We start from the raw sequence: 23,144 nt of genomic DNA, 5'->3' as shown, positions 1-23,144 counted from the left end.
CCAACACCAGAGAGATGGACGCCTGTCGCATAAAAGGCACTCTATATAAATTGCACGCCTTTTGTCACAGCTACTTTTACAGCACAATGCCAAAGAAACAGTATCTAAAGTTTTGAGGGAGTTTGGCTAATTGGGCATGCCTCACTACATGAGTTGTTCACGCCGAGCTGTGTGCGATATGAAATTGACATATTAATTTCTCTACCAGAAGCTCTCCAACGTCCGTTACGGAGAATTTAGCAGTACGTCCAAAACGACCTCACGAGCGCAGACCAACGTGTACTACCATCGCTAGGCCCTCCACAATCTGTATAAAGGCGCCTTTTGTCTGGAAAAAAATATTAACTGATTTGGATGCAGCGCGCTGGCTTCCAGTGGGTGGGCCTATGGCCTCTCCAGCGCCACTCATGGCTGCGCCCCTGTCCAGTGTCATTGGTGAAATCCATTAGATTAGGACCTAATGGAATTAATTTAAATTCACTGCAATTTCTTAAATGAACTGTAACATCAGTAAATCTTTGAAAATTGTAGCATGTTGCCTTTATATTTTTGCTCTGGTATATACATACCAGTCAAAAAAGTTTGGACACACCTACTTCATTCAAGCGTTTTCTTTATTTTTTATATGTTTCTACATTGTGATAATCATAGTGAATATGTGTAACAAAAAAGTGTTAAACAAATCTAAATATAATTTTATATTTGAGATTCTTTAAGTAGCCACCCTTGTGCCTTGATGACCGGCTCTTTGCAACAGCTCTTGGTCATTCTCTCAACAAGCTTTCCAAGGCACCCTTCACCAGCATGGCTAACACAGACATTCTGTATCTTAGGTGATAAGTGGCGGGGAGGAGTGTGTAGAATGAGGAGGAGGACAGCCGTGTCATTAGGGGCTGTAGAACCAACCCCTCTTTTTGTTTCTTTTATCTTTAAATCACTAATTCTACTATTACAAAATCCTTATTGATCATAGTATGGAAACATGTTTTGGAGAAAAAAATGGTATGCACTCCTTACTGTAAAGTCGCTCTGGTTAAAGCGTTTGCTAACTTACTACAATGTACAACATGTATTAATGATCAATAGGATATTTCTCTGTATGTATTTCTTACTGTTACTTTCTTATTTTGAGTTGCAGCCCATTGGTTACATGTTATCGTATGAAACTGATATCATTTAAATTGATATTGTACCTGTAAACCCCCCAAACAAAAATGACTTCTACGGATTATAAATGGGGAATTACTGATGCTCAGCTGACGTTTGACTCACATGGCCCCTCTGACCTGATTATAGGGCCTGAATGTTTCTAATATCCATACACATCCTGTGTCAATTGCTAAGCGCTTTACCCTGTGTGTGGGAGATGAATCGATTGGTGTACATCTTGTGTTCCTAATGGCTACAATGTGTGCAGTACCCAGCCCAACTTACGCATGTGAGTAGGTGTTTTAGTTTTATTGTTGCTTATTCGGCGAATGGTTCTATCTTCAACTTAGGGTAAAGTTTCGTATAAGTAAATATCTTGGTGAATGTTCAAAGATTTCTCATATGATTCACTTACCCACATGGAATATCTTCTCCAAATGACAATTCAAGATGTCACGAGCATACTAGCCATCCTCTAATTTACAGGTTTAGGCCAAACAAGCATCTTATCTGCCAAAGTCTATTGATCTAGTATGCCATGGCTCAACATTTTTTTCTGGGGCCGGCCTCCCATCACCCTGCTAACAAAACCAAACATGTGACAGGCTCTTTTCATAGTCCTTTCCATATAGATCTCACGCTATGACCCACAGATTCCCCACTTGATATCTCAGCCCGAAGCCCAAGTGAATTAAACCGTGTGGTGGATTGATTCCAGTACAAGTTCATCATGTTTCAAACCCCAGCTGTGGCCTGAGTAGAAGCTGGGCTCGAGGAGGGTGGGTCGGCTAATGGCTGCGATGTCAGTTGTTCAGGACTTTGTAAGGAGGATAATGTGGTGAGCGTGTCTATAGCATGGGGTCTCCAATCTTGGTTCCTGGAGGCTACTGTCGCCTGTAAACTTTTTGCCCCACCCTAATCAAGCGGCACCCTGATGCTTTAAGAATTAAGCTCGGTTGGATGCGCTGAACTCATGTTAGTTATACAACTGGGGTGGAGCTAAAACCTCAGCCGGAGGGTCTCTCCAGGAACAGGATTGGAGAGCCTGGTCTATAGTTTAGCGATCCGAAATTCGCTATCCTATGTCCCTAAGTAGGTGGTATTACACGGAAATGAGGGTGCTATTTCGGGACACGGACACTCGGGTTGTGTACTGGAAACCTAAGTGAGGATTCCCCACAGGAATGTGACTTCCAAACACCTTGGTGGGAGGGAGCTCTCTGACTAATCACTAGCTTGTGCAAGTGCAGTTAGCATAGGACCGCAGGCTATAACCAGGGTGTCAAACTCATTGCCATAGAGGGCTATATGTGTAATGCAGGTCTGTGCTTTCCAATTAATCCCTGACAACCAGTGTGGGGGAGTTCCTGGGTAATCAGTTAGGTCGAGGATTAATTCAATCAATCAAGTACAAGCCAATGGAGCGAATACCCGCAGACACGCGGCCCTACCGTGAATGAGTCGTGAATACATATGCTATAGACCAGGGTCTGGCAACGAGCCGGCCCGGGCCGTAGTTGCCGGCCCGCGACCTGATTCAGATAGGCCCGACGGAATCTTGGCCTCAGATTCTAAGGAAATTGCGATAGTAAATGTTCTTGACGACAAACGTAATGTTGTTATTCAAATTAAAAGCCCATGAATTACGTCGCCTTTAGTGTAGATGATTAACATCCCACGCCTGTTTTATAAGGCACGTACAGAACTACTGCAACAGAGACAGACAGTGACTGAGACGGGCGTGACAACGACGTCACAGTTACAAATAGTAGATAGATAGAAATTGTGCCTAAATCTCAGTTTTCAAAGAGTTCCAAAGAAAAGGAAAGTAGGACAATGAATGTTAGGGGTTCAGCAAGACGGTGACCATCAAAATAGTTCTTTTCATTGACGGTTATCAGGAAAGCTGTGTGCAGTGGTGCACATCCGAGAGCATCGCTTGTCTTGAAAGTACTACAAGACTTGTCCAGAACTCCAAGACGAAGCATGCAGAGAAATATAGGAATTCGTATTCTGAGCAGAAGCCAAGTGCCATCGACAAGAGTTGCTTCCAGTTGCAAAAGCAGCAAGGACTTTTCACAAATTGCATTCAGGAATGCGAAGACTAGCTTTTGCAATGTCCCCACAAATTACAAAACATGCAAGGCCATTCGCCGACGGCAAATTCATTAAAATATTGTTTAATTGACTCTGCCAATTACTTTGCCCGACTATAGAAAGAGCTGTTTGAAATGTTTCCACTGTCAAGCCGAACAGTGATAGGCGTGTTGAGACATCTCAAGTACGAAAATGGAAATACAACAGGTCTGAACAGACAAGTAAAGGAGTGCACCCATTCTCCTTGGCCTGGATGAGGCAGTCGATGCACGGTGACATCGGTGCATTGTTTGTTGTATTCTTAACGAGCATAACCCCAGACGTTTGATCATTACAGAGGGCCTTGCTGTCGAATGGCAATGTAAGAAGTGAGAGACACTAACCACAGGAAATCTTATTGGAGGAAGGTTAATAAGTGGTGGTGCAAGCGTGGGACTTGAGTTTTGAAAAGTGTAGGCCGATTGTACGCACTGATGGGTCCCAAACTTTGACAGGAAAAAACATTGGCCTTTTTGAAAAGGATAATAGATCAAGTAGCTGCGCAAAACCCAGCTCAGAAAATAATTTTCCTGGCATGCATTATTCAGTCGAAGGAGGTGCTCTGTAATGTGTTCTGACAAAATGAGCCATGGTTGTGGATACAGTCACTAAGAGTGGTAACAGCTTTCATAAGAGCAAAATCTTTAAACCACAGGCTAGTTTTCTTCACTGTGAAGAGACGAGTCGGGGGTATGCAGATCTCGCCGGTACGCACTACAAACGTGAGAGGACTGAGTTTTGGGGAAGGTGCTTAAAAGGATGTGAGACCTGAAAGTCGAGATGTGCTGAGTTTTCCAAGTTAAGACAATATGTGGGTTCCCCTACTGCAACGATAAAGAATGGTTGCTGATTTGCCTTCACCCGTGGACTCGTAATGGCCGTCATGAATGAAACTGAAGTTCCGAAAGTACAAGGGAAGGCCTTTTTGGCCCACATCGAGATATACCAGCTTTTGTAAAGCCTTCAAGGGAAAATTATCCCTCCTGACCGCCAAGTAAAAGCCAACATCTCACCATCTTCTGAATCACTACTAGTCCTGTTCCCTAACAGATGACCAGCGGAGAAGTTATACATCGCTGCTGCGTGCTTTTGAACGGTGAGTTTTCTCATCGTTTCGAGGATTATACATGTGCATAATCCTGCAATACTGATTCTGCCGCGATGGCAAAAACTATATGCCTAAATGTGGCCCTCCATGGAGAAATATTACACAGGCCTTCCCATAGATGCTCTGTCTCATATTATCCCCCTTTTTAATAGGGTAGGCCCGCGCCAAGTGTAATGGCTGGAGCTGATATTGAGTGGAATGCTTAAATACATCAAACACATGGTTTTCATGTGATTTGACAGCCTATATGGGCCTATAAGGAATTCAAGCTTCTTTTGAAGCAAATCTTGTGTCTAGAAACTAATATGTAACACTGTAAGAACATTGTTTATATAAACAAGCTAAAGATGTTTGATACGAGAGGTACCTGTGGCCTTTAAATGACAGTATATTTTTCATATTAGGTTTCTACAGTGTTGTGTAAAAGCTCTATTTTCCCATTGGATGTATTACATTTGAAAAATTGTACCCTGTCTCAAGATAATGTACGAGATATGTCACTCAATTCATTGCTTTGATCATTGATCTTTCCTGAAGAAGCTATCACAGAGTTTCTAAATCCAGAGGTGCAACATCCGCGACGACTTCCGGGAACCGTCTTGTGACAACAGACGCACAGCAACCGGCCGGTGTTTGAGATTTTGAGAAGTTCAATGAGAGAAGTAAAGCATTTCTTCCTTAGTTGTGTAATTTTCTTGAAATCTAAAAGGCAGCAACTAGATTTAGAGCCCAAGTTCTTAACGTAGTTGAACATGTTTGTCACGATCGTCATATAGGAGATGAGAAGATGAACCAAGGCGCACAGTGCAAAATACATCTTCGTTTTTATTTCGAAGAAAGTGAAAACCCACGAAAAACGAACACTATACAACTACAACCGTAACCAAGCCTGAAGCTAAATGACGTAAGGCATGGACCAAGCAAACAACGTTCAACTCATAGGACAATTACCCCCACACAATACATGATGCACTATGGCCGCCAGCTTAAAAATATGGCCCCAATCCAGAGGACAAAGAAAAACATCTGTCCTGGATGAAGACACTCAGCAGACCATTAGGACATGACCGTGAACACATTCACTCAACCGATATGACTCCCTCAGAAACATTCACTCAACACAAACCCATACACTCAACAAATCCCCCTGAACACTACAACCACCCAGACAAAGACAAAAACACCAAAACATAACTCACCATGTCACACCCGTGACCTAACAAAATCAACCAAGAAAAACAAAGAAATACAAGGCCCAGGGCGTGGACAATGTATTACTCCAACTTGTGAACGTGACGGCGGGAGACGACCAGTTAAGACCGGCATACGTGTTTTCCGGCGGATGAGGCATTAGCTAGCCAATCGCACCATGACAATAGCCTCAAAGCGAGATTCTGGGATTCTATTGGAGAAGCCGCTTTCGGACTATCTTTTTTTCCTAGTCCGCGACAGTGCTTCCCAAATAAAGATAACATATTTCGTACATATGCGACCAAATTGGTCACCTTTAGAGCCCTGATCCACCACATGTTCAATCACGTTGGGCTTCAGGCTGAGAAATCGAAGTTGGGAATGTGTTGGGTCATAGGCGCAATTATAGGAAGGAAGACTGTATGTACTGTGTATCTGTGATTGCAGAAGAAGCTGGGTCATGGTTTTGGGGTTAATTTTGTTACGTAGTATAGATCCTAATAAATATTAAAATACAAGAGGAATAAATAGAAATATGGCACTCTGTACTAAAACAATATGTTAAAGAATGGAAGATACTCATGAAATCTAGCTCAAATTAGTTGTGTTTGGCCCCATGTACTACAAGTCCAAGTAAATGTATTTGGAATTAGGTCATGAATATATATTGTATTTTTTATTTGATTTCACCTTTATTAACCAGGTAGGCAGTTGAGAACAAGTGTCTCATTTACAAACTGTGACCTGGCCAGAGATAAAGCAAGGAGCAGTGCGGCACAAAAAACAAAACAAAAGTAACAGTCAATAACACAATAGAACAAATGCCATATTTACAGGTGTGCAAATGGGCGTAAGAAGGTAGCGCAAAAAATAGGTTCATAGTAAGCGAGTAATTTCACAATTTAAGCCATCAATAACACTGGAGTGTAGATGTGCAGATGATGAGCGCCAGTAGGAATGAGGTGTGCAAAAGAGGCAAAAAAAAGTAATAAAAACAATAGGGTGAGGTTAGGCTAGTCTTGGATGGGATTAACAGATGGGCTGTGTACAGCTGCAGCGATCTGGTAAGGCTGCTCAGATAGCTGCATGCTTAAAAGTTAGTGAGGGAAATATAAGTCTCCATCTTGCACGATTTTTCAGAATCGTTCCAGTTAAAGCAAATCAATTTATTGTATGAGCCCTTCTACATCAGCTGATATCTCAAAGTGGACGGTAACAGAAACGCCAGCCTAAAACCCAAAAGCAGCAAGCATGCAGGTGGTAGAAGGCACCGGCTGGTAAGGGAAAACTCCTTAGAAAAGGCGACAAAACCTCAGGAAAACCTAAGGAACCAGGCTATGAGGGGTGGCCCAGTCCTCTTCTGGTCCGGGGTGGATGATTATTAACCAGAACCATGGGCCAAGAGTTCAAATGTTATAAATGAACCAGCATGGTCAAAATCAAAATGATCACAGTAGTATGTCGAGGGTGCAGCAAGTCAGCCATCCGTCAGGAGTAATATGTTCAGTCTGGCCTTTCATAAGTCGTCAATAAGAGTATTCTACCGCTGCCTGCTGTCTCTAGAGAGTTGAAAACAGCAGGTCTGGGACAGGTAGCACGGTCCGGTGAACAGGTCCAGGGTTCCATAGCCCGCGGCCAGAAGGTTGAAACTGGAGAGCAGGCACGGCCAGTCATGCAGCCAGAGACTGGAAGGAAAGCGCTACCAAAGGAAGGTGTTCGGCTGTGGGATGACCAATGACAATATACACTGCTGGGCGGCATGCTACGGGTGGGGTGGTTATGTGTGACAGTTGAGCTGAGATAATGGCGCGAGTACCGTAGCAAAACTACTAGATGACCTGGAGCATGGGTCTAGCGAAGCAATATGTAGCGAGGGCCAGCCGACGAGAGCATACAGGTCGCAGTGGTAGGTGGTATATGGTAAGGCCTTTGGTGACAAAACGGATGGCATTGTGATAAGCTGCATGAGGTTTGCTGAGTCGAGTGCTGGAGGCTATTTTTTGTAATGACATCGCGAAGTCCGAGGATCCGGTAGGATGGGTCAGTTTTACGAGGGTATTGTTTGGGCAGGGTGAGTGAAGGAGCTTTGTTTGCAAAATGGAAGCCGATTCGAGATTTTAAATTTTTGGATTGGAAGATTGCTTAACTATGAGCTGGAAGGAGAGTTACAGTCTAGCCAGACACCCTGGTATTTGTGGTTGTCCACATATTCTGAAGTCAGAACCGTCCAGACAGTGATCGCTAGTCGGCCGGGCGGAGGGCAGCGATCGGTTTGAAATGCATGCATTTAGTTTTACTAGCGTTTAAGAAGCAGTTGGAGGCACGGAGAGGCAGCATTGGTATGGCATTTGAAGCTCGTTTGGAGGTTGTAACACGTGTTCCAAAAGAAGGCCAGATGTATACAGAATGGTGTCGGTTGGCGTAGAGGTGGTCAAGGAATCACCGCAGCAAGAGCGACACTCTTGATATATACAAGAGAAAAGGAGTCGGCCCGAGAATTGACCCTGTGTACCCAAAGAGACGCCAGAGGTCCGGACAACAGCGCCTCCCGATTTGACACACTGACGAACATCATCTGGATAGTAGTTGGTGAACCAGGCGAGGCAGCATTGCTAAGAAACCAAGGGTGTTTGAGGCTCTGCCGATCAAGAATACGGTGATTGAACAGAGTCGAACGTCTTGGCTCAGGTCGATGAAGCAAGCGCCTGACAGTACTGTCTTTTAGTTGAATGCGTGGTTAGAAATTGTTTAAAGTTACCTTTGAGCGTGGCTGACGTGGCACCCCGTGACCAGCGCGGAAACCGGATTGCAAAGCGGAAAGGTACGCGTGGATTCAAAATGGCATGATCTGTTTGTTACTTGACTTTCGACAGACTGTTAGACAAGGAGGCAGGATGGATATAGGTGCTGTAACATAGTTTGGGGTGCTAGAGTGTCACCCCCTTTGAAGAGGGGATTGCCCGCGGCGCTTTCCAAAGCTTTAGAATCTCGGACGATACAAAAGGAAGGTTGAACAGATGGTTAAAGGGTTGGCACACAATGTGGCGGCAGATCATTTTAGAAAGAGAGGTCCAGATGTCTATTCTACAGCTGATGTTGGTACGGATCCAGGGTTTTGGCAGTTCTTTCAGAACATCTGCTATCTGGATTTGGGTGAAGGAGAAGCTAGGCGGATCGGGCAATGTAGCTCCAGGGGGTGCAGGGCTGTTGGCCGACGGTTGCGGGTAGCCAGGAGGAAAAGCGATGGCCAGCCATAAGAGAAATGCTTATTGAAATTCTCGATTATTTGTGGATTTTATCAGTGGTGACATGTTTCTAGCCTCAGTGAGTGGTCAGCTGGGGAGAGGTGCTCTTATTCTCCATGGACTTCACGTGTCCCAAACTTTTTTGGAGTTAGAGCTAACAGATGCAATACTCTGTTTGAAAAAGATAGCCTTGCTTCCTAACTGACTGTGTGGTATTGGTTCCTTGACTATCCCTGAAAAGTATGCATCATCGCGGGCGACTATTCATGCCAGTGCGTGTACTCCACAGGATGTTTTTTGTGCTGGTTCGACGGGCAGTCCAGGTCGAGTGAACCAAGGGCTATATTCTGTTCTTAGTTCTCCATTTGTTGACAAGGGGCATGCTATTTAAGATGGTGAGGAAATTACTTTTAAAAATGACCAGGCATTCCTGTACTGCACTGGATGAGGTCAATATCCTCTCCAGATTACCGGGGCCAGGTCGAATAGGAAAGGCCGCTTCGCAGAAGTGTTTTAGGGGCGTTTGACAGTGAGAGGGGTGGTCGTTTGGACGCGGACCCATTGCAGATGCAAGGCAATGAGGCAGTGATCGCTGAGATTCTCTCTTAAAAAGCAGGGATGTGTTTGGAGGGCAAGTTGAACAGGATAATTATATTATCGTGAGGGTGCCGCAGTGTTAATGGATGTAAGGTTGTACCTGGGGGTTCCTTGATTTAATTTGTGTGAGAGTTGAGGGCATCTAGCTTAGATTGTAGGACTGCGGAGTGTAAGCAATAATCCCAGTTTTAGGTCGCCCTAACAGAACGAACTCTGAAGGGATAGGATGGGGGCAATCTAACTTCACACATGGTGTCTAGGGCCACAGCCTGGGAGCTTGAGGGGGGTCTAAAACAGTAGGAACAGTGACAGACTATTTTGGAGAGATATTCATTTTTAAAATTAGAAGCTCGCACTGTTTGGGCATAGACCTGGAAAGTATGCGAAAGTATGACAGAACTTTGCAGGCTATCTCTGCAGTAGATTGCAACTCCTCCCCCTTTGGCAGTTCTATCTTGACGGAAAATGTTGCAGTTGGGGATGGAAATCTCAAAATTTTTGGTGGCCTTCCTAAGCCAGGATTCAGACACGGCAAGGACATCAGGGTTGGCGGAGTGTGCTAAAGCAGTGAGTAAAACAAACTTAGGTAGGAGGCTTCTGATGTTAACATGCATGAAACCAAGGCTTTTATGGTTACAGAAGTCAACAAATGAGAGCGCCTGGGGACACACAGGTCCTGGGTTAACCTCTACATCTCCCGAGGACAGAGGAGGAGGCTATCAAAACTGGTCATCTAGTGCGTTGGGGACAAAGAATTGAAGGAGCAGATTTCTGGGCGTGGTAGGATAGATTCAGGGCATAATGTACAGACAGGGGTATGGTAGGGTGCGGGTACAGTAGAGGTAAACCTATGCATTGAGTGACGAGAAGAGAGGTTATATCTCTGGACGCACTAGTTATGCTGGGTGACGTCATCGCATGTGTCGGAGGTGGGACTAAAGAGGTATCTGAGGCATGTTGAGTGGGACTAGGGGCTCCGCAGTAAACTAAAACAATGATAACTGTCCTAAACAACAGTATACAAGGCATATTAACATTAGAGAGAGACATAAAGCGAGGCATAAAGCAATCACAGGTGTTGATCGGGAGAGCTAGCTAAGACAACAACGGGTAAGACAACAACAGCTAATCAGCTAAGACAACAACAGGTAAAATGGCGATGAATGGGCAGAGAGGGTCAGTTAACTACACACAGGACCTGAGTTCGAGGCTGGGGCCGACAGATAACCAAAATTTAAAAAATGGAGTACCGTGATTAATTGAACAGTCCAGCAGGCATCAGCTATGTAGCCAAGTGATCATAGGGTCCCATGAACAGCAATAGATGAATCAGGGAAGCCGCTAGGTAGTCGTTACTACGCTAGCAAGTGGGAGACATATAATAACTATCAGGTGTAATTCCTGGATACCCACATAAAACAATTATACAGTTTACTATAGAATACTATAGTACTTACTAAATAATTCTATAGTATTTTATAGTAAACTGTAGTATACTGTAGAACACCATACACTATACTGCACACTGTCTAGAGTGACGCAGCGGTCTAAGGCACTGCATCTCAGTGCTAGAGGCATCACTACAGACCCTGGTTCGATCCCAGGCTGTATCTCAACCGGCCATGATTGGTAGTCCCATAGGGCGGCGCACAATTGTCCCAGCATAGTCTAGGTTAGGGGAGGGTTTGGCCGCGGTAGGCCGTCATTGTAAAATAAGACTTTGTTCTTAACTGACTTGCCTAGTTAAATAAAGGTTAAATAAAAAATAAAAATAGACCCCTCCATTCCCCTCTCTCATATCCCAGTTTGTGGCAACCATGAGTGAGAAATCTACAGTATAGGTTAAAAATCTGTCGTTCTGCCTCATTGAAAATAAGAATGTGTTCTTAACTGACTTGCCTAGTTAAATAAAGATTAAATAAAGGTGTAAAAAAAAAAAAAAAAAAAAAACGGCAAATCGGCGCCCAAAAATACCGATTTCCGATTGTTATGAAAACTTGAAATCGGCCCCGATTAATCGGCCATTACGATTAATTGGTCGACCTCTAGTATTTACATACACTCAATTAGGACATCAGGATTGGCGGAGTGTGCTAAAACAGTGAGTAAAAGAAACGTAGGGAGGAGGATTCTGATGTTAACATGCGGCAGGTAGCCTAGTGGTTAGAGCGTTGGACTTGTAACTGAAAGGTTGCAAGATCAAATCCCTGAGCTGACAAGGTTAAAATAATAATAATCTGTCGTTCTGCCCCTGAACAAGGCAGTTAACCCACTGTCATTGGCTGTCATAGGCTGTCATTGAAAATAAGAATATGTTCTTAACTGACTTGCCTAGTTAAATAAAGATAAAAAACCAATACTTTTACGGTTACAGAAGTCAATAAATGAGCGCGCCTAGAGACACACATTGTTTAACTTGGGTTAAATTGTTTAACTTGGGTAAAACGTTTCAGGTAGCCTTCCACAATAAGTTGGGTGAATTTTGGCCCATTCCTCCTGACAGAGCTGGTGTAACCTGTAAAGTCAGGTTTGTAGGCCTCCTTGCCTGCACACGCTTTTTCAGTTCTGCCGACAAATATTCAAGTGGATTGAGGTCAGGGCTTTGTGATGGCCACTCCCAAATGGTTTGACTTTGTTGTCCTTAAGCCATTTTGCAACAATTTAGGAAGTATGCTTGGGGTCATTGTCCATTTGGAAGACCCATTTGCGACCAAGCTTTAACTTCCTGACTGATGTCTTGAGATGTTGATTCAATATATACACATAATTTTCCTCCCTCATAATGCCATCTATTTTGTATAGTGCACCAGATCCACCTGCAGCAAAGCACCCCCACAACATGAGTGGCCTTTCAGGTTATGTCGATATAGGACTCGTTTTACTGTGGATATAGATACTTTWGTACCTGTTTCCTCCAGCATCTTCACATGGTCCTTTGCTGTTGTTCTGGGATTGATTTGCGCTTTTCACACCAAATTACGCTAATCTCTAGGAGACGTCTCCTTCCTGAGCGGTATGACGGATGCGGGTCCCATTGTGTTTATACTTGCGTACTATTGTTTGTACAGACAAACGTGGTACCTTCAGGCGTTTGGAAATTGCTCAAAAGGATGAACCAGACTTGTGGAGGTCTACAATTTTTTTTTTTGAGGTCTTCGCTGATTTCTTTTGATGTTCCCAGGATGTCAAGCAAAGAGGCACTGAGTGTGAAGGTAGGCCTTGAAATACATCCACAGGTACACCTCCAATTGACTCAAATGATGTCAATTAGCCTAACAGAAGCTTCTAAAGCCATGACATAGTTTTCTGGAATTTTCCAAGCTGTTTAAAGGCACAGTCAACTTAGTGTATGTAAACTTCTGACCCACTGGAATTGTGATACAGTGAATTATAAGAGAAATAATCTGTCTGTAAACAATTGTTGGAAAAATTACTTGTGTCATGCACAAAGTAGATGTCCTAACCAACTTGCAAAAAACTATAGTTTGTTAACATGAAATTTGTGGGGTAGTTGAAAAAGTAGTTTTATTGACTCCAACCTAAGTTTATGTAAACTTCTGACTTCAACTCTATATCCCTTCCCTTTTTCTACATTTTGTTATGTTACAGCCTTATTCTAAAAAGGATTAAATAAAAGTTTTCCTCATCAATCTACACCCAACACCCAATAATGACAAAGTGTAAACAGTTTTTTTAGAAATATTTACATAAGTATTCAGTCCCTTTGCTATGAGACTAGAAATTGAGCTCAGGTGCATCCTGTTTCCATTGATCATTCTTGAGATGTTTCTACAACTTGATTTGAGTCCACCTGTGGTAAATTCAATTGATTGGACATGATTTGGAAAGGCACACTCTTGTCTATACAAGGTCCCACAGTTGACAGTGCACGTCAGAGCAAAAACCTAGCCATGAGGTAGAAGGAATTGAAGGGCTCCGAGACAGGATTGTGTCGAGGCACACATCTGGGGAAGAGTACCAAAACATTTCTGTTCTCTCCAAGAACACAGTGGCCTCCATCATTCTTAAATGGAAGAAATTTGGAACCACCAAGACTCTTCCTAGAGTTGGCTGCCCGGCCAAACTGAGCAATCAAGTGAGAAGGGCCTTGGTCAGTGAGGTGACCAAGAATCCAATGGTCACTCCGACAGAGCTCCAGAGTTCCTCTGTGGAGATGGGAGAACCTTCGAGAAGGACAGCCATCTCTGCAGCACCACCAATCTGGCCTTAATGCTAGAGTGGCCAGACGGAAGCCACTCCTCAGTAAAAGGCACCTATAGTACTCAGACCATGAGAAACAAGATTTTCTGATCTGATTAAACCAAGACGGAACTCTTTGGCCTGAATGCCAAGCGTCATGTCTGGAGGAAACTTGGCACCATCTCTACGGTGAAAAATGGGGGTGGAAGCATCATGCTGTGGGGATGTTTTCAGTGGCAGGGACTGGGAGGTTAGTTAGGATCGAGGGAAAGATGAACGGAGCAAAGCACATTCATCCGGTGCGGACAGAGAAGGATGCCTCGCTTCGCGTTCTTAGGAAACTATGCAGTATTTTGTTACAAGCATTTCGCTACACTCGCATTAACATCTGCTAACCATGTGTATGTGACCAATAAAATTTGATTTGATTTGAAGTACAGAGAGATCCTTGATGAAAACCTACTCCAGAGCGCTCAGGACCTCAGAATGGGGTGAAGGTCAACAGGACAATGACCCTAAGCACACAGCCAAGACAATGCGGGAGTGGCTTCGGGACAAGTCTCTGAATGTSCTTGAGTGGCCCACCAGAGCCCGGACTTAAAACCGATCAAACATCTCTGGAAAGACATGTAAATTGCAGCGACGCTCCCCGTCCAACCTCAGAGAACTTGAGAGGATCTGCAGAGAATAGGAGAAACTCCCCAAATACAGGTGTGTCAAGCTTGTAGTGTCATACCCAAGAAGACTCAAGGCTGTAATCGCTGCCAAAGGTTCTTCAACAAAGTACTAAGTAAAGGGTCTGAATACTTATGTAAAGTTTTTTATTTTTAATAAATGTGCAAACATTTCTAAAAACCAGTTTTTGCTTTGTCATTATGGCGTATTGTGTATAGATTGATGAGGGGAATAAACGTTTTAATCAATTTTAGAATATGATTGTAATGTGACAAAATGTGGAAAAAGTCAATGGGACTGTATACTTTCCAAATGCAATGTATACACACATAGAGTGGGCTTGAAGCTCTGCTGCCTTGTAAATATACCATCCAATCAAACCAAGAGATATAGCAGAAAGAAATAAGCAAATGAACAGCAATCTTACTAATAGAGGTGTTAAATGTCACAGCTATTTTAAAATAGATAGTCATGTGCCACATCAAGTCTTCCTTCACACTATCAGCTTGTATCAACATATATATCAACATGGAGACACACTAGCATACAGTACACATGCCAGAGGTGCAATTAAAGTTCCAAAGTTTCCAGAAAATGAGACAGTAAATACCAAACTTATCTCCACTCTCATAAATCGTTCTCAACAGGTGTTTTATGTTAGTACAGTAGTTGTTTAACCGACAAAGTTATGAGGTTTCTATTGCCCTAAGAAAGTGTGCTTTCTATATCACGGTGACGATTAGGTCTCTCTTATGGCCCATTGCCTTATGATACCATGGAAGACAGTCATTTTACCCCCAACATATTACAGTAAGTGCATAAACCCACAGTATGTCTGATCTACCAAGAAAAAGTGGTGGGGAGTTCTGGCTGGGGGAGGGGAGGTCAACCTGGGACAGCCCCAGGTAAGTAGGTGGACTGACACCCCTGTCTATCTCATCACTAGAGAGACTACAGAGGCCCAGTAGGAACATATGAGGAGGAGGACATTGTGGGGAGAGCCACAGGATGAGCAACTATGTGGGTTTTCTGCTGCGTCAATTATACCTTGTTGTCCCCAACCTGCCACAAGTTCTCCTTCTCTCTTATGTGTATGCTGTGTTTGTTATATCTAGGTTATATGTCATGTTCCTTCTCAAATTTCCCTAATTCATTCAGTGACTAAAAACATGCCCCGTCACTAGACCGAAACCCACTCCTGTAGTGAATGTTCTATGTCATCCCCAGCTACGGTGTCAGACTGTACCTTGGTTATCAACCATGTGTTTTACAGTTAGTTGTTGTACCCTGCTCAATGCCTGTGGGTCTTCAAGTAGATCAGTGCAATATGGTTACCTATATTGCTAGATTAGTTGGCACACAGGCTTGAAACAAGTCCGTATCGTACTGTTAACATGTGCACATCTTGAAATATGGAACAATAATTATATGCCTGCTCTACATACAACATATGGTCAATAATATTGTTGATAAGATCAGTATTGGAGATGATTTGATGCCCCTTATCGTACTCTGTCATTGATTAATAGGACTAGTATAAGTGATTTATTCCTATCAATTAAAGCTCTCACTCAGCGCTCTGCATTATAACAGCATCCATATGGTGACCTTGGTCTTCTTCATCTTCCTAGTCTGGACCTGTATTCTTACTGGCATGTCATGCAATAACACACTGTAACTCAAGTTTTATTTGTGTTTAGTCTATCCATCAGACATCAGTCCTTTATCTTAATTCTTTCTGGAAACTTCCTCTAGACCAAAAAGGAAAAAATCCCAAGACTCACAAGATTCACAAGACATTTTCTCTTTCTATAAATCCTGATGTACGGTTTAGGTATAGGGGAAATGCACGGCAGGAACTTCCCCGGCTGTACTGTAAATCAAATGACATTCCCTTTGTAGCTTCCCAAAATATAAATGTTAGAGACAAATAAATCTGCCTGTTTCTCCCAAGCCCAAAATAGGGCTAGACACATAGTTGTAACGTGAACTGTTCTGATCTGGCCTGAACTTTGTTCAGCTGGGAAGAAGTGAGGGGGGAGAGAGTCTGTCAGAATGATCAACAGTGCAGCGAGGGTCGGAATTCCCCCTTATCTAGTGTCTGGAATCTTTCTCTGGCACACAGCACATGACTGTTAGGGTTTCAGAGAAAGAAAAACAGATAAATACAGTCATTCTAAAAATACATTCGGGAAAGAAACATAGCCTACTGTCATATTTAGCATCATGACATTATTCCACATTACACCACATTAGCCCATTTTGATGTAGAACCTACAATATTTTGGTTTGAGACTGCTTTTCAGCTGTTATGTCCTCAGACAGAATTGAATTAGAGCCTAGTAAACGTTACAGTCTTTAGGGATTTCCAATAAAATCCACAATACAAACAATAAACAAAGGGTAGCATTCAGACATGAGACCATCTACTTAACAGCCTCTTTCATAGTCAGTAACAGTGCTTCACCTGAAACAGTGCTTGAATGCATCTCAAATGGCATCCTCAGTTCTGGAATGTGTCCCAAATGGTATCCTAAGCACTACTTTTGACCAGAGCCCTATGGCCCTGGTCAAAAGTAGTGCACTATATAGGGAATAGGGTGCCATTTGAGATGCAAACCAGACCTCTGGAGACATAATATCTGATTGTGAATGCCAGTCACATTTCTACATTTCACAAGACTGTAGCTGCCAGAGATAAGTAAATATTGCAATTAATAATGCAGGCTTTCTGCAAGAAACAATTCATTAATTCAATAAAATATATACCGAGTGCAGACTGAAGGAAAAGCAGCCAACAAGTGCTCAGCACATGTGGGAACTCCTTTAAGACTGTTGGAAAAGCATTCCTCATGAAGCTGGTTGAGAGAGAGTGTGCAAAGCTGTCATCAAGGCAAAGAGTGTCTACTTTGAAGAATCTCAAATCTCAAATATATTTATTTGTTTATTTCATAGTTTTGATGTATTCACTATTATTCTACAATGTATAAAAAATAAAAAATAAAGAAAAAGCCTTGAATGAGTAGATGTGTCCAAACGTTGGACTGGTACTGTATATTATAAGATATTATATAAAATAAATATTGTGGGTGTGCAGTTGCTTGTGGAGATCAATGAATTAACAGCTTACATCCTCTTTACCAGGTGCATAGGAAGTCATGTACTGACAGCAGAAGTCATGCGTATGACCAGCACCCACGTAAAACAAAGCAACACAACAACAAAAAGTCTGAGGGATGCATTTGGTGCAGTACTTTCCATCATATGTTGCAGTACTTTCCATCACCTGCTGCAGTACTTTCCATCATATGTTGCAGTGCTTTCCATCAGCTCTGCAACACTTCACTTTCATTGGCAGTTGAAGGTGAATGCAGTAGACACTCATAAATACATATACAAATGAAAGCCATTTTAGTGTTGATATAATTTCAACCTGATGCATTGTTTTACTGTAGCCTACTTTGGTTGGGAAATGAGCAAGCATCACAGATCATAAATTAGGACAGATCTTCAGACAGATCATAAATTAAGACAGATCATAAATGAAGTCAGATCATCAGGTAGATCATACATGAAAACAGATCGTCAGATAGATCATAAATGAAGACAGATCTTCAGATTGATCATAAACGAAGACAGATCATAAAGCCATCCTCTAACTCTGTTTGAAAGTGTACTGTACCGTATGTCATTTTGTCAGCATACACTATATCTCTGAGTCTAGACCTATCCCACTGGGCACATCATCTCATTTCAATGTGGATAATTAGGTAATATTTGGTTAGGATGTTGATCATTGAGATTACAACCTATATTCACCCACTCAAAAAGATAGCCAAAAGTTAGTTGAATTTCCAATGTGTTATCACTTTCCTTCAACCATCTAAAAGCACAACCAATTTCCAATGGAAAAACAATGTCTGATTTTTGGTTTAGTTGTCACCCAAATGACTATCACTTCGCTTTCAACCATTTAAAAGCACAGTAAAGTTCAAATGGGAAATACAATGTCAGATATTTTGTTTATTTATACAACAGTTTAATGTGTTATCACTGTTCTTCATCTAATAGCACAACCAGATTACCTGGATTGCAGTTGAGATTACATTCAAAGTACATGGTGCAAGTGATCGATGCAGTTCGATATTCTGCGCAGATTATTACAGCAATAGTGAAGATCTCCACAGACCTGCGACAACCTATGCATGCTATCTTGAACATGCACGCTTTATATGATTACATAAGAAGAAATGTATGGATACAGTAACCTCAATATGTGGCCATGGATGTGTTACTCATTTTAAGGTTGAATGCTACATTAGTTTGTAAAATAGCCTTAACTTTCGGCTATTTACTCTATTACAAAAGTAATATTGAATTGTGTTTGATTGACAATGCAACCAAATATCAACATTTAAAGGAGATGTACAGTATCTACTTCTTGGATAGTTCCATCTAAGCCACTGGCTTAATCCTTTTATTTGTGGTTGAGTTGGAGACATGAATGTAACATTTTAATTTGTTAACAAGTTAGTAGGCTATTTATTGTATTTCAAAAGTGATATTGAATTGTGTTTGATTATCAACACCCAAATATCAACATTCGAGGGAGATTTATCTTCTGCTTGAATAGTTCCATCTGTGCCACTGACTTAGTCTGGCTTTAATTCTAGTTTGTCTACAAATTAATAATTTATATGTTGGATTCACCTCTTCATCTCAACCAACAATATAAGTTAAAGAATAGGAATAAATCCCCCTTTGCCTTGAAAATGCCCTTTTAATAAAGTTTGATATATTTATATTCTTGAACTTTGATTTTTGGTTGAGATGGCGGCTTGAATCGAACATATCAATTATTCATTTGTAGATCAACTGGACGTAAAGGCAGACTAAGTCAGTGGCACAGATGGAACCAAGCAGAAGATACATACACAATTCAATATCACTAAATATCATTACATTTTAAATCAACCAGAGCTTGAAACCCTAGACCTGTTGTATCTCTATTTTTAGTTGAATTCTGGGTTGAATTAAAACAATGGCTTTTTATGACTTTGCAAATGCTATGCAGGCCTAAATAGCATCATTGATGATATATGAGTGATAAAGTATGGTCACATTTAATTTCATCTGTTAAACCTACCCTTTTGAAATGACTTCGATACCAACCGTGAATGTGTTTAGCTAAGCAGGGATTGGTTAAAACCCTGAATGGGAGACCAAAGGGTAGCTCAAATCAAATCAAATCAAAGTTTATTTACAGTGAAATTTACACTGAAATGCTTACTTACATGTCCCTAACCAATAGGGCAAAAACGGTATTTGGTGAACAATAGGTAGGTAAAGAAATAAAACAACAGTAAAAAGACAGGCTATATACAGTAGCGAGGCTATAAAAGTAGCGAGGCTACATACAGACACCGGTTAGTCAGGCTGATTGAGGTAGTATGTACATATAGATATGGTTAAAATGACTATGCATATATGATGAACAGAGAGTAGCAGTAGCGTAAAAGAGGGGCTGGCGGGTGGTGGGTGGCGGGACACAATGCAGATAGCCTGGTTCGCCACTGTGCGGAAGCACTGGTTGGTCGGCCCAATTGAGGTAGTATGTACATTAATGTATAGTTAAAGTCACTATGCATACATGATAAACAGAGAGTAGCAGCAGCGTAATAAAAAGAGGGTTTGGGGGGGGGGCACACAATGCAAATAGTCCGGGTAGCCATTTGATTACCTGTTCAGGAGTCTTATGGCTTGGGGGTAAAAACTGTTGAGAAGCCTTTTTGTCCTAGACTTGGCACTCCCGTACCGCTTGCCATGCGGTAGATGGGAGAACAGTCTATGACTGGGGTGACTGGGGTCTTTGACAATTTTTAGGGCCTTCCTCTGACACCGCCTGGTGTAGAAGTCCTGGATGGCAGGCAGCATAGCCCCAGTGATGTACTGGGCAGTACGCACTACCCTCTGTAGTGCCTTGCGGTCAGAGGCCGAGCAATTGCCGTACCAGGCAGTGATGCAACCAGTCAGGATGCTCTCGATGTTGCAGCTGTAGAACCTTTTGAGAGTCTCAGGACCCATGCCAAATTGTTTTAGTTTCCTGAGGGGGAATAGGTTTTGTCGTGCCCTCTTCACAACTTTCTTGGTGTGTTTGGACCATTCTAGTTTGTTGTTGATGTGGACACCAAGGAACTTGGAGCTCTCAACCTGCTCCACTACAGCACCGTCGATGAGAATGGGGGCGTGCTCTGTCTTCCTTTTCCTTTAGTCCACAATAATCTCCTTAATCTTGGTTACGTTGAGGGATAGGTTATTATTCTGGCACCACCCGTCCAGGTCTCTGACTTCCTCCCTATAGGTTGTCTCGTCGTTGTCGGTGATCAGGCCAACCACTGTTGTGTCATCTGCAAACTTAATGATGGTGTTGGAGTCGTGCCTGGCTATGCAGTCGTGGGTGAACAGGGAGTACAGGAGGGAACTGAGCACGCACCCCTGGGGATCTCCAGTGTTGAGGATCAGCGTGGCAGATGTGTTGCTACCTACCCTCACCACCTGGGGGCGGCCTGTCAGGAAGTCCAGGATCCAGTTGCAGAGGGAGGTGTTTAGTCCCAGGATCCTTAGCTTAGTGATGAGCTTTGAGGGTACTATGGTGTTGAACGCTGAGCTGTAGTCAATGAATAGCATTCTCACATAAGTGTTCCTTTTGTCCAGGTGGGAAAGGGCAGTGTGAAGTGCAATAGAGATTGCATCATCTGTGGGTGTGTTTGGGCTGTATGCAAATTGGAGTGGGTCTAGGGTTTCTGGGATAATGGTGTTGATGTGAGCCATTACCAACCTTTCAAAGCACTTCATGGCTACGGATGTGAGTGCTACAGGTCTGTAGTCATTTAGGCAGGTTGCCTTAGTGTTCTTGGGCACAGGGACTATGGTGGTCTGCTTAAAACATGTTGGTATTACAAACTTAATCAGGGACATGTTGAAAATGTCAGTGAATACACCTGCCAGTTGGTCAGCACATGCCCAGAGCACACGTCCTGGTAATCCATCTGGCCCCGCAGCCTTGTGTATGTTGACCTGTTTACAGGTCTTACTCACGTCGGCTACGGAGAGCGTGATCACACAGTCGTCTGGAACAGCTGATGCTCTCATGCATGCCTCAGTGCTGCTTGCCTCGAAGCGAGCATAGAAGTGATTTAGCTCGTCTGATAGGCTTGTGTCACTGGGCAGCTTGTGGCTGTGCTGCCCTTTGTAGTCTGTAATAGTTTGCAAGCCCTGCCACATAAGACGAGCGTCGGAGCCGGCGTAGTATGATTCAAGCTTAGCCCTGTATTGACGCTTTGCCTGTTTGATGGTTTGTCGCAGGGCATATTAGGATTTCTCGTAAGCTTCCGGGTTAGAGTCCCGCACCTTGAAAGCGGCAGCTCTACCCTTTAGATCAGTGCGAATGTTGCCTGTAATCCATGGCTTCTGGTTGGGGTATGTACGTACAGTCACTGTGGGGACGACGTCCTCGATGCACTTATTGATAAAGCCAGTGAGTGATGTGGTGTACTCCTCAATGTCATCGGAAGAATCTCGGAACATGTTCCAGTCTGTGATAGCAAAACAGTCCTGTAGTTTAGCATCTGCTTCATCTGACCACTTTTTTATAGACTGAGTCACTGGTGCTTCCTGCTTTAATTTTAGCTTGTAAGCAGGAATCAGGAGGATAGAGCTGTGGTCAGATTTACCAAATGGAGGGCGAGGGAGAGCTTTGTACGCGTCTCTGTGTGATCTAGAATTTTTTTCCCTCTGGTTGCACATTTAACATATTGATGGAAATTTGGTAGAAGTGATTTAAGTTTCCCTGCATTAAAGTCTCCGGCCACTAGGAGCGCCGCCTCTGGGTGAGTGATTTCCTGTTTGCTTCTTTCCTTATACAGCTGACTGAGTGCGGTCTTAGTGCCAGCATCTGTCTGTGGTGGTAAATAAACAGCCACGAAAAGTATAGCTGAAAACTCTCTAGGCAAGTAGTGTGGCCTGCAATTCATCACAATATACTCTACTTCAGGTGAGCAAAATCTAGAGACTTCCTTAGATTTTGTGCACTAGCTGTTGTTTACAAATATGCACAGACCGCCCCCACTCGTCGTGTGCTGTTCTATCTGTAGATAGATCAATTCTCCAGTAGGAGGTGCTGCCCAGCCTATATATTTTTTCTGATAGTGGATATAATGTTGAAGATCTGATGTTGTTTTAAAGGTACAAATTCAACATATTTTATACAAGGTTTGTCTATGTTGAAATTTGATTACCATGATGACATAATCCTGTGGTTGAAATTTCACCCTCAAAACAACTTTTTTCAATTCCAATGTATTTTCCTTGTTGATTCCATATCAAAATACGTAAAAAATTAAGTTGAAACAGCATTAATTCAAACAGTTTGTGCCCAGTGGGATATTTGTTTATCAGGGAGAACAACACATTGAATTATTTTCTCCCTGATGAGAGAGACAATAAGACTTTCTGGAACAGCGTGTCCACACCCTTGAATAATGTGGAGACACCTTGTGTGACATACTGATCTAATCCCCTAATGTCTTTGGCAAATGCTGCTGCTGACACATCAAAATACACAGACAAAAAAATGGAGGGGTAGAGTTTAAACCGTGCCTTGAATGCTCTACACACCATGAAGACAAGAATGGCAGCTCTTGATGTGGAATAGAGTTCCATGTAGTCATGGCTCTATGTGGAACTTTGTACCTCCCATAGTCTGTTCTGGACTTGGGGACTGTGAAGAGGCCTCTTGTGGCATGTCTTGTGGGGCATGCATGGGTGTTCGAGCTGTGTGCCAG

The sequence above is a fragment of the Salvelinus sp. IW2-2015 genome, linkage group LG32 (genome assembly GCF_002910315.2).
Source record: "Salvelinus sp. IW2-2015 linkage group LG32, ASM291031v2, whole genome shotgun sequence".
NCBI classification, from domain to species: Eukaryota; Metazoa; Chordata; class Actinopteri; order Salmoniformes; family Salmonidae; genus Salvelinus; species Salvelinus sp. IW2-2015.
The sequence above is the reverse complement of the archived record's forward strand: the minus strand, read 5'-3'. Positions refer to the sequence as shown.